Source organism: Rhipicephalus microplus, chromosome X (genome assembly GCF_043290135.1).
Source record: "Rhipicephalus microplus isolate Deutch F79 chromosome X, USDA_Rmic, whole genome shotgun sequence".
Lineage (NCBI taxonomy): Eukaryota > Metazoa > Arthropoda > Arachnida > Ixodida > Ixodidae > Rhipicephalus > Rhipicephalus microplus.
The window spans coordinates 32,059,117-32,069,148 of NC_134710.1; positions in this window are offsets into that span (position 1 = coordinate 32,059,117).

Consider the following 10,032-nt stretch of genomic DNA (forward strand, 5'->3'; position numbering starts at 1 on the left):
CCTTTTTAGCTCGAAGCAACACCACCGCCGCTTCACGGCGCAGCGCATGCTGTAGCGTTACAGTGGTGCTTCCCCATTAGCTGCTCGCATATCGCCCCGAATGGTGACACGCTATCTCAAAACACCGTATCCTTTACAGAGCCAGCGTGACCGCCAATAATGCGAACACGAAGAACGCATGACACCACCTCATAGATCAGTACACAATCGAACAAATAATTACTTCATATGATTTTCGTCGTGAGGCGGTGCATAAAGGGCTCTCCCCCATGACCGCAAAGCACACGTGAAGCCTAGGCGATAGGCGAGAGCAGGAAAGAGGTAGACGAGAGTGTGGTGAATGGCTGGATTGGGCCCATCTGGCTGGCATTGATAAAATAGAGGAGGCGTAGGTCGGTCGGTTGGTTGGTCGGTCGATCACACAGCTGTGGCGGAGAAATAAACGGGAGAGAAGAAACAAAACGAAGCCTCTGCCACTTCTTCCACTTAACCTCCTCATGCGAGGAGAGGTGCGAGAGTTGGTGAATCCGCAGTAAGGATGGTCACGTTACACACCGGTTTGAACTCCGCCATAAGCTGCTTCGCATCTAAAGATGAGCGGCCCTGTGGTTGATTACTGGGTGGGCTGCCAGACAGAAGGCCAGGGTTCAACTCCCGTTCGGCCCTAGGTATTTTTAAGCGACACTGTTATGAGATCACAACCAGGGTCGCTTGTGCCGTAGTTGTCCGCCGCCGCCGGGGTCCGTAACCATTATTGCGCAAAATAAGAGTAAAATAAGTAAATGAAAACCACATTAGGATTCTAACCCGAGCCTCCTGCGTACCAGCCAAGTGTACTACCACAGAGCCACGCCACTGCCTAAAATTTCACTGCGAACTGGCCTTGAGCACTCTTGTTGGGGAAAAAGAATCTCGTTAATATGAATTATAAAGCATTTCAGAACAGCAAAGCAACAACCAGGAGTCACACTGTGTGAATTGTGCAACGAGTGGGTTGTCAAATGCTCCAACCTATTACAAAAGCTTCGGGCATTTTCCTTCATCTTCATCAGCCACAGCATTTAAAATGGCACATTTCTTGCAAGTAGTAGCGGGGACCATGCATCTGCGAAAAAATCGCGAAGGATGGCAAAGTGAATGCCTCCCTACCACCCAAAAATTAAGATGATTCATGGAGTAGTGGGTACACTGCAAGTGTGCTTGTAACAATCACCCAAGTAGTGTCTAGCAAAGGCTCTGAAAGAACGCTCTTACAGCTTTCACTGTGACTGTGCTGCGCGTTCCGCGCAGGCCTGGCGGTTTTTCATTCATTATCTTTTTTGCTGTTATTTCACACGTTAGCGGTTACGGACACTGGCGATGGCAGCGGCCCCGGTGGCGGTAGCGGTGAACAACCACGGCACCAAAATTGGCCCTTGTGATCTCATAAGAGCTTTCCCTGTAAACTACACTCGTCCCAGCCAGCGTGGTTGTTTCACAAAGCTGGAGTGCGCCATGGCAAATGGTATCGATAAATTCATTTAGCGTCTGCCTTCAAGCCTGCGCCCGCCCGGCTTCCTGCAGGGGGCGTTGTCGCCACCTAGAGCGCTGGAGCTTCGTATATGAGAAGGCACCAGAGCCCACAGGTTAGTGAGCGGAAGAAGAAATTTCTCGGTGATGTGATGTGATCTCGACGTATACAGTGCACAAGCTGTGTTCGTTATGAACAGTAATAATTCATCATGCTTGAAATATTAGTCTCAGCAAATTGTTTTTTGTTCACCCCGTTCAAAGAAACTATCACCATCATAAACGGGTATGCGCCACGTATATTGGGTTACACTGCTCATTACTGGTATACTGAAAATGAAGGACAAAGTTAACCCAAAAAGCGTGTATGTGCCACAGGAATATGTGTGGCCTATACCAGATAACTATCATCATAAACGTTATGCGCCACAGAAGTTGGGTAAATTCCACTTCTCACCACTGGTCTACTGATAATGGACACAGCTCAAGAAACAGGTAGGGTACGTGCCACAGGAATATGTGTGGCCTATATGAGATAACTATCATCATAAACGGTATGCGCCACATAAATTGTGTAAGTTACACTACTCATTACTGGTCTACTGAAAATGAAGGACACAGTTTGTCCAAGAAACGGATATGTGCTACAGAAATATCTGTGGTCTATATCAGAAAACCATCATCGTCATGAACGGTATGCGCCACACAAAGTGGGTAAGTTGAACTGCTCACCACTGCTCTACTGAAAATGAGACACAGTCCAAGAAACGGGTATGTGCCACAGAAATATGTGTGGCTTATATCAAATAACTAACATAATCATAAACAGTATGCGCCACTGAAGTTGGGTAGAGAGAGAGAGAAACTAGAAGAAAGGAAGGCAGGGAGGTTAACCAGATGCTAGTATCCGGTATGCTACCCTACACTGGGGCTGGAGAATAGGGGGTTGAAAGAGAAAGGGAGGGTTAAAAAATAAATAGGAGAAAAACACCGACACACACGCACACACTAAATCAGTCCACTCAAAGGCGTTTCGACAGGCCAGTAGTTCGTAAAAAACCCAGTAGCGCTTGCACGGCTTTCTTCTGTGACGATGAGTCATGACGATGGCGCAGTATACTTTCTTCTGACAGCGGCTGGTCATCTAACCTGTTTAGTTTATTAGAAAGGTGTTGTGTTTCCAGGATGTATTTTGGGCAGTCACACAGGATATGTCGAATTGTTTCTTCATCTCCGCAGTGTGCACAGTCGGCGGTGTCAGCCATACCTATGCGGAACGCGTACGCACGGGTAAACGCGACGCCCAACCATAGTCTGCACAAAGCAGTAGCGTCGCCTCGTCGAATTTTAGTTGGGAGTTGCATGCTTAACGTTGGATCAAGGGACCGTAATCTTGAATGCGTAAAGAGAGGCTCATTCCAAAGAGCCATGGAGCGTTGGCGAGCAAGCATGCGGAGCCTCCTAGCAGCGTCCGTCCTTGAGAGAGGTATTGCCTGCTTGTTGTCTTCTGTATGGGCTGAACGGGCAGCTTGATCAGCTCGTTCGTTACCGATAATTCCACAGTGGCTTGGTAACCACTGAAATATAACATGGTGCCCTTTCTCTGTTATATGGTGTAGCATTTCTGCTGTTTCAAATACCAACTGCTCGTGTGGACCACGGCATCGATTTGACAGAAGTGACTGCAGGGCTGCCTTGCAGTCGCAGAAAATTGTTCACCGTTGCGTGCTTTGGTCGTTAATGAAACGCAGGGCAGCGCGAAGCGCTGCAAGCTTTGCTGCCGTTGTTGTGGTTGCATGAGCTGTCCTGAATTTGATGGTTTTGGCGTGCGTTGGAATAACGACTGCCGCAGTTGAGCTGTTTGGCAGGACGGAGCCGTCGGTGTAGACGTGGGTGCAGTCTTGGTACTTCTCGTACAGCAGAAGTAAGGCGAGCTGCTTGAGGGCTGGTATTGAAAAATCTCGTTTTTTCTGGATGCCTGGTATTGTCAGGTTGATGGCAGCGCGAAGCGCTGCAAGCTTTGCTGCCGTTGTTGTGGTTGCATGAGCTGTCCTGAATTTGATGGTTGTGGCGTGCGTTGGAATAACGACTGCCGCAGTTGAGCTGTTTGGCAGGACGGAGCCGTCGGTGTAGACGTGGGTGCAGTCTTGGTACTTCTCGTACAGCAGAAGTAAGGCGAGCTGCTTGAGGGCTGGTATTGAAAAATCTCGTTTTTTCTGGATGCCTGGTATTGTCAGGTTGATGACTGGCAGTTTGAGGCACCATGTAGGAATTGAAGGTCTCGCCGCGGGCGTAAAACCAGTTGGTAGGGAGTCACCATGTGTAGGTATTGTTCGACAAAAGGAAGTATGAGGTCTATCTACTGGTGGAGAGGCTAGGTGGTGATGGGGAGTCCGGCCCACATGCCTTATGTGTGTCCTCAAAGCTTCAATTTCAATATGGGTCTGCACGAGGTGGTCTTTGGCTATAGCTATAGTCGGCATTGTTGAGGCATCCTGAGGCAGACCTAGACATATTCGAAGCAGCTGTGCCTGTACGCTTTGTATCATGCGTCGACTTGTTTTGCTGGCGTTTGATAATGCAGGCAGACTGTATCGTAAAAAGCCAAGGAAAAGCACCCTGTACAGTCGTAACATAGCATTCGGCTGCATTCCCCAAGTCTTTCCAGCGAGAAACTTGAAAAGAAGGCATATGCCTGTCAATCGCTTTTTCAAATACCTGAAGTTGGGCAAATTGCACTGCTCAACACTGGCCTACTGATAATGGACACGTCTCAAGAAACGGGTATGTGCCACAGGAATATGTGCGGCCTATATGAGATAACTATCATCATAAATGGTAAGCGCCACATACATTGGGTAAGTTACAATGCTCATTACTGGTCTACTGAATATGAAGGACACAGTTAGCCCAAGATACGGGTATAAGCCACAGAATTATGTGTGGTCTATCAGAAAGTCATCATCATCATGAACAGTATGCGCCACACAAATTGGGTAAGTTGCACTGCTCACCACTGCTCTACTGAAAATGAAGGACACAGCCCAAGAAATGAGTATGGGCCACAGAAATACGTGTGGCGTATATCAGATAACTATCATCATCATAAACGTTATGTGCCACTGAAGTTGGGTAAATTCCACTGCTCACCACTGGTCTATTGATAATGGACATGTCTCAAGAAACGGGTATGTGCCACAGGAATATGGGCGGCCTATATGAGATAACTATCGTCATAAACGGTGTGCGCCACATAAATTGGGTAAGTTACTCGGCTCTTTACTGGTCTACTGAAAATGAAGGACACAGTTTGCCCAAGAAACGGGTATGTGCTACAGAATTATGTGTGCTCTATATCAAAAACCATCCTCATCACGAACGGTATGCGCCACACAAATTGGGTAAGTTGCACTGCTCACTACTGCTCTACTGAAAATGAAGGACACAGCCCAAGAAATGGGTAAGGGCTTCGTTTTTCAGAGCGTGTTCAATTCTCTCCATGTTATACCTTCTTATATCGCATAACTGACGCCTATTAATCAACTTCGAAAGCTCTGCCAGTTCTATTTTGTCTGTTGTACTTGAGACTCTCATGATTTGACGCTTCTTAATGAGATTCTTCGTTTCCTGGGAAGCTTGCCAGTGTCCTGTCTAGCTACCCGGCCTCCAACTTCCACTGCACACTCGATAATGATACTCGTCAGATTATCACTCATTGTATCTACGCTAAGGTTGGTTTCCTCACTGAGAGCCGAGTACTTGTTCTGAAGCGAGACTCTGAATTCTTGTACTTGCCCTCTCACTGCTAGCTCTATACATAGCCTTCATAGATTACGAGAATGCGTTTGATTCAGTAGAAATATCAGCCGTCATGCAGACACTGCGGAATCATGGCGTCGATGAAGTATATATAAACATCCTGGAAGAAATATACAGGCGATCAACTGCTACCATAGTGCTTCATAAAGAAAGCAACAGAATACCGATCATGAAGGGTGTAAGGCAGGGGGACACAATCTCCCCAATGCTATTTACCGCGTGCTTACAGGAGGTATTCAGAAACCTAGAATGGGAACAGTTAGGGATAACAGTTAATGGAGAGTACCTTAGTAACCTGCGCTTCGCCAATTACATAGCATTGCTGAGTAACTCAGGGGACGAATTGCAACTCATCATTACAGAGTTAGACAAGGAGAGCAGAAAGGTGGGTCTTAAAATTATTATACAGAAAACGAAAGTAATGTACAACAACCTCAAAAAAGAGCAGCGCTTCGAGATAGGTAATAGTGCACTTCAAATTGTAAAAGACTATGTCTACTTAGGGCAGTTTATAACCACGGATCCGAACCACGAGATTGAAGTAACTACAAGAATAAGAAAAGGTTGGAGCACATTTGGCAAGCACTCTCAAATTATGACAGGTAGATTGTCACTATCCCTCAAGAAGAAGGTATATAACAGCTGTATCTTGCCGGTACTTAGCTACGGAGCAGAAACCTGGAGACTTACAAAGCGGGTTCAGCTTAAATTGAGGACGACGCAGAGAGCAATGGAAAGAAAAATGGTAGGTGTAACCTTAAGAGACAAGAAGAGAGCAGAGTGGATTATGCAACAAACGGGTGTTAAGGATATCATAGTTGAAATCAAGAAGAGTAAATGGACATGGGCCAGGCATGTAGCGCGTAGACAGGATAACCGCTGGTCATTAAGGGTAACTAACTAGATTCCCAGAGAAGGCAAGCGGGTTAGGGGGAGGCAGAAGGTTAGGTGGGCAGATGAGATTAAGAAGTTTGCGGGTATAAATTGGCAGCAGCAAGCACAGGACCGGGTTAACTGGTGGAACATGGGAGAGGCCTTTGTCCTGCAGTGGACGTAGTCAGGCTGATGATGATGATGATGATATCAGATAACTATCATCATCATAAACGTTATGTACCACTGAAGTTTCGTAGAGAGAGAGAGAATTAATGAAAGGAAGAGACAGGGAGGTTAGCCTAGACGAAGTGGTTTCTACCCTGTACGGGGGTGGGGAAAAGGGTCGGAAAGAGGATAGAGATATAGAGATATAAAATAAATTTAAAAAATCACAGGAGCACGCATTCAGGGAGTTCCGATCACAGTCGTTTGGACAGGCCGGTTGAACGCAAGAAGCGCAGCAGCGCCTTCGCAGCCTTCTTCTGCGACATAATGTCATGTCGGCAGCGCAGGATTCTTTCTTCCGAAAGAGGCTGCTGGTCCAGTTCATCTAGTGCATTGCAGAGTGACTATCTCTGCGAGCAGTGTTGTGGGCATTCACACAGGATGTGCTAAGTTGTTTCATCACTGCCGCAATGGTCGCATGCAGCAGTGTCAGCCATTCCTATGCGGAACGCGTTCGCATTGGTGAATGCGATGACCAACCATAATCTGCACACCATAGTAGCGTCTCGTCGGCGTAATTCCGGAGAAAGTCGAAGACTGAGAGTTGGGTCTGGAGTACCTAACCGTGCATGGATGAAATGTGACTCGTTCCATTGTGACGTGGTGCGCTTGCGAGCAAGCATGCGGAGTTTCCGTGAAGCGTCAGTTCTGGAAAGCGTAATTGATATTTCATTGCTTTTAGTATGGGTAGAACGGGCTGCTCGATCGGCCCGTTCATTGTCAATTATTCCACAATGACTTGGAAGCCATTGAAAGGCTATTTCATGTCCTTTCTCAATGAAATGGTGAGTCTTTTCTGCAATTTCAAATACCAGCTGTTCGTACGGGCTGTGGCGTAAAGGTGATAAAAGGGATTGCAGTGCCGCCTTTGAGTCACGGAAAATTGTCCATTTTTATGGCTGTTGATCGCTGATGAATTGCAATGCTGCGCGAAGGGCTGTGAGCTCTGCTCCCGTTGATGCCTTAAGGTGGGAGGTCTTGAATTTTCTTGTCATGTCGTCGGTATAACAAATGATGCCATTGAACTCTACTGTAAAACAGAGCCGTCGGTGTATACATGTATACATCCTTGATACGTCTCGTATAGCAAGAGCAGATCAAGCTGTCTAAGGGAAGGTGACGACATATCTGCTTTTTTTCTAGATGCCAGGTATAGTTAGCCTGATGTTAGCCTGAGTCAGGCACCATGGAGGAGGCGAAGGCCTGGCGGCGGTTGTGAAGCTTGTTGGCAAAGAATCGCGATATGTGGTGAGCGTTTGGCAAAATGACGAACATGGTTTGTCTGCTGGTAAAGAGGCTAGGTGGTGGCAGGGTGTCCGAGCAATATCCCTTATATGGGTCCTGAGTGCCTCAACGTCGATATGTCGTCACTGAACGACATATCGACAATGTCGTCACGGCGGCAGTGAGCAGGCCTGAGTATATTTGTTCTAGGCGGCATTGGACAGGCACGCATATATGCGCAAAGCTGCCGAAAAGGATGCGCGCGCTTGTCAGTTGTGATAACTTGAAGGCGCGCTCTATACCATCGCGAAGGCTTGCCGCTGTTGGGGTTTCATTTGAGACTGATAGTACATCCCAGCAGGCCCAACCCGAATGGTCTAGTTTATGACCAAGCGTGAGGTCTGGCATTCTGCGATGGTCCACATACGCCGGAAAATCCGCATTGGGGGCATACCTCCGACCCATTACTCTGTTTTCATGAAACAGTGAAACACTATCAGCTCGGGCGCAGGAAAGTGCCACCCCCATCCCTAAATCTGACTAGACCTCCATCTTCCACCCTGAGATTGTTACAAACGGCATCTTTCCCGTCGAGAGGAAGGTTTAGTCACTTTGCTCCAGACATCGATCCAGACCGGCCTGAATGCCATGAAGATTGAGTATTGCTCGTTAGCGCGCATGCTCTGACAATGTTCAGCATCAAACATTGCCTCTTTAAGCAAGAGGACTAGGAGGAAGACTTCAAAAGTGGTGATCTCCAGCAACAACTACTGGCTGTACAGAAAGCCCGCGAACAGGTGGAGGATGATGGCCTTCTGGCCCGAACGTGGGTGCAGCCCAAAACTATACCACTCTGTAGTTTGTCATGGAGCAGAATAAAGTTCGCCGACCGACCGACCGACCGACCGACCGACCTAACTGATGTATTTTCTGGCTCATTACGTGTTGAAACTACTTTTTAAAAATTAAACGTTGCTCACATTGAGCGTCTGTAGATGCATCTGCTTGTGTGCAAACGACTATTGTGGAGAGATTCGATCTATCTGAACAATTCGCTGAGCCACCATTTTCTTTGGACAACAAAGTAGCCTGCATCCTATTTGTCTACGATGCGGTCTTCTCAGAGCTGTCTATTTTGCCGGCTACGTGAGAATTGAAATCCAACTTAAGATGGCTGCCGTCTATCTGTCTATTTAGCCGTCTATGGTGAGTATTGCAACACACCCAGAGAATTATCATCGCGAATCGGTATGCGCCACAGAATTGGAGTGCATACCACCACTCCACTTAAAATGAAGGACACATTAGCCTGAGGAACGGGTACGTGCCACAGAAATATGTGCGGCCTATACAAAAAAAAACTATCATCGTCATAAATGGTTATGCGCCAAAGAAGTTAGGTATCTCCGTTATTCCAAATCTGTACAGTAATTTTTGAAACCACTCGACTCTTGGCTAATCCCCCATAGTGGGTATGCGCCACGATCAATAGGTGAAAAACAATAAGTTAGGCAAGTTCAGTTGCTCACCAATGGTCCACTGAAAATGAAAATGAAGAAGGACACAGTTGGAAAAAAGAAGTTTCGCCGAGCGGCCGCCACCTCTTTGGTGAGCCTTTCTTTTCTGTTTTTGATGGACTAGTGTCTGTTTGAGACTTTCCTCTTCTGGCTCGAGGGACGAGACAATCTGAAGGATACATATGCGGTGGACATCCTGCACACCATTGCGTGGTTTCACTGTGCTCTCCAGGGCGTTTCTGTTAACTACGGCAGTAGGCAACAAAGAACAACGGCACGAGCCATATGACTGGCAGCGCGTTCTAAGACACGTAGGTGCCACAGAACTGGCCCAGCATTCGGGAATGTCACAGCATGTGAACCACGTTATCATTCTAGTGACGCTAGTATTAAACGCTGCAGCTCATGCCACCGTACCTTCAGAGACCACGACTGGGCCAGGAGAAAGCGAGACGCAGAAACCTCGCGTTGACAATGATGGGACATCGGCCTATGACTTAAGCGATGAGGAAATTGACTGTGATAACACGCCGTTCACCTTCGTGACCTACAAAAATAAACGACCAGAAAGAATTGCAGTGGTCTGTCGACTGTAAGAGAAAGGCGACAGCTTCTGGCACGTGCCAAACCGCTCTACGTCAGATTTATCTCAGCGGCCAAGAAAAAAGTGCAGTCGTTCTGAGTTAACAGATATGGGAGCTTTTCTGTCCGCGTTTTTTCTGTTTCATCGACAAAACATCTACTATCGATGAGTGAAGTGGCTGGTTTAGGAGTCAAGCCTTATATTCCAGCATCTTGCTCGAGAATTGTTGGTAACGACTTCAATTCACCGAGGAGAACTGGTTGATTTCTTGAAAGATTT